Consider the following 3,452-nt stretch of genomic DNA (forward strand, 5'->3'; position numbering starts at 1 on the left):
GGCAATATCACCCCAGGCTGGAAATAGTTCATACACTCAGCACCACAGAGGCATCTAATTCTTTGAAGAACCACTAAGTTGAATTTTTAACAAATTTATGTCTCAGTAGTGGAGAAAGAAAAAACAAACAGATTTCAAAGAACCTATCTCTGGCCTAATAGCTTCTTTAGGCCTACTTGAGGCAAAAGAACCTTCAATAACAGAAAAGAACAATGAACAGAAATAGGCTTACATTTCTGCCTGAAGAATGTAATTTGGGGAAACAAAAACCATGAACTAGACTATCTAGAATTATGTCTCTAGGTCTCAAACTGGTGAGACTATCATTCATGATATGTCATTTACCAACAGAACAATGGGCACAGAGATTGCAACCTACTCACAAAGTCAAGATGAATAAGCAGGCAATTAGATAGGAAAAAATGTCAATTGAAAAAGTAAATGTCATCTTGACCTAATTTTCAAAAATAAGCAAAAGTTATCTGTTGCTCTAGAATGTGCTGTAGACCATAAGACGAAGGGTGGAAACCCATTAAGCTTTAAACAGGAGAAGCATGCCCTTTTTATCTGCTCCAATTCAGTAGATATGCCTTGCTAAATGGCAGGAGATGAAAGAAGAGCAAGATGAAGGGCACACAAAGACAATAAAATGATAGAATTCCACAGACATCAGGGCTGAGTTCAGCTGAGTGGTTCTGAATGCCTAAGCCCGATTGCATCCTGCATTCAATCCCCTATCTCCAAAATCATGAAACGTAAAAGCTGAAGCACTCTGTAGAATATTTTCTAGAGCATTCTTTTATGGGTGAAAACAAAACATGCAAGCAAATTAGGTTACAGCCTCACACTGTTTCTGCCAGGGGGAGGCTAAAGCAGGAAGAGGTCGAATTAGAAGCTCACCTGGCTAACATAACACAGTTCTGAAAACTTAAGAAATGTCATCTCATCAAGATTCAAATCAATTAGTGCTGGGGCTGGAGAGATGGCTCCAAGATTAGGAGAACTTGGATGAACATGGTAATAGGGAATTTTTCTCTGGCCAACCAAAAGTTGAATTTCCCTTTTCCCACTGCTGATAAGTATCAAGCAGCAAATATTTATAAAACGTAATTTTAAACTGATGTATCAGATGATGGACTCTGTAGATGCTACCATCTAATTAATTGTATGATAGACCACTTTTATTTGGCTTCTACAGAATAAAATATGTGTTTTATTTAATACTAGGTGTTTTGAGTAAGGATATAGGAGGGCAGGTCACCATTTTAATATACTTCTAAAATTTCCGTGATGATACAAACTATTATAATCCTTCTGGCTATGTAGTGTTACTCCTGATTTATTATGATGGTGAAGTAGATATTGCATATTCTGCCTTGCTCTTTGTAGCAGTTACACTATAGGATACATCAGCTATAAAGTATATCCATCTAAGCCACTCATAGGAGGACTAGCGATGCCCAGAGGGTACATTAACAGCAAAAACCAGACCTACCTGCTGCAAAGGAATTTTTGGCCAAGAGTCTCTGTCATTGGTAAGGTCCATCAGCCTGTAAATGTGAACTAAATAAGCCCTCTTAAAACATCAACAGCAAAACCAAACTAACAAACAAATATGAAAGCATTTAGCACTGGCTTTCGCCAATGAACAGCATAGTATGAAGATGGCCATGAAATTTCACATCATCAGATATATGTCTAAGCTCAAATCCCCCATTAATCTGAACATTGAGAAGTATTTCTCTTGACCCTCTGATCTTCCCTGTTCCAGAGATAGCCTCATCTTCTTGTACAGTACCATCCTGGTCTCGAAAACAAAATGGTGAAGGTTGGAGTACATGGATTTGGCCGTATTGGGCACCTGACTACCAGGCCTGGCTGTTGATCTGCACTTGTCAAAGTGGAGATTGTTTCTTGTCATCATCAGGAAGCTGATCACCATCTTCTAGAGGCAAGATCTTGCTAACATCAAATGGGGTGATGCTGGTGCTGAGTATGTTGTGGAGTCTACTGGCATCTTCACCACCTTGGAGAAGGCCAGGGGCCACTTGAAGGGTGGCCCCAAAAGGGTCATCATATCTACTCCTTCTGCCAATGCCCCCATGCTTATGATGGGTATGAACCATGAGAAATATTATAGTGCATTCAAAATTGTCAGCAATGCATCCTGCACCATCAACTGCTTAGGCCCCCTGGCCAAGGTCATCCATGACAACTTTGGCATCATGGAAGGGCTCATGACCATGGTCCATGCCATCACTGCCACTCAAAAGATTGTGGAAAGCTGTGGCATGATGGCCGTGAGGTTGCCCAGAACATTATCCCTGCATCCACTGGTGCTGCCAAGGCTGTGGGCAAGCCAGAGCTGTATGGGAAGATCACTGGCATGACCTTCCATGTTCCTACCCCCAATGTATGCCTTGTGGATCTGACATGCTGCCTAGAGAAACCTGCCAAATATGATGACATCAAGAAGGTGGTGAAGCAGGCATCTGAGGGCCCACTGAAGGGCATCCTAAGCTACACTGAGGAACAGGTTGTCTCCTGCGACTTCAACAGCAACTCCCACTCTTCCACCTTTGATTCTGGGGCTGGCATTGCTCTCAATGACAATTTTGTAAAGCTCATTTCCTGGTATGACAATGAATATGGCTATAGCAACAGGGTGATGGACCTCATGACCTACATGGCCTCCAAGAAATAAGAAATGCTGGACCACCCACCCCAGCAAGGACACTGAGAGCAAGAGAGAGGCCCTCGGTTGCTGAGGAGTCCCTGTCCCATCTTGGTTCCCAACACTGAGCATCTTCCTCACATTTTCCATCCAAGACTCCCATAATAACAGGAAGGGCTTAGGAAGCTCTCCCTACTTTATTGAATACCATCAATAAAGTTTACGGCACATCCCCCCCCCCCCAAGTATTTCTCTGCACTCAGTACATAGTTGGCAAATGGCCATAAGTGCCTTTGGAAAGAAGATGAGTGAAGTAATTACAGAATACATTGAAACATGACTGGGAGCTTAGGAAAGCAGATCTAAACTCTTTTATCCAGTAACTTTCATCTTCTATTAATGTTTTATCTGACTGATATATGAAAGTTGTACAAGGCATTGACATTGTCTATTCTAATGGTTGACATCTTTTTTCTTCCTGTTGTATTTTTAGTTATTGTTATTACAAATAAATTGATGAAGACTCAGCAATTTGTCTTTCTTGTACTTGGAGACATTTTGATCTTTTAGTGTTTGCCAGAACTTCCCAGAGTAAAGAGTCAATTTGTTCTTAAGTCTGTATTTGTACATCAGTATTTCAACTGTAATAGATTCACTGACTTAAACTAACTCTTTATAGTACTGTATAAATGGGGTCGCTGTGTTGGAACACTTTTCATTTGTTCATGTTGTAGACAGCTTTATGCTCATACCTTGAAACATTAGAAAATTAGCTGAA

General features: G+C 40.9%; 1 pseudogene; it reads left to right on the forward strand.

Annotated features, from left to right (window-relative positions):
• Gm11996 (predicted gene 11996) lies at nucleotides 1,801–2,903 on the forward strand (annotated as a pseudogene).

The sequence above is a fragment of the Mus musculus genome, chromosome 11, assembly GCF_000001635.26.
Source record: "Mus musculus strain C57BL/6J chromosome 11, GRCm38.p6 C57BL/6J".
NCBI classification, from domain to species: Eukaryota; Metazoa; Chordata; class Mammalia; order Rodentia; family Muridae; genus Mus; species Mus musculus.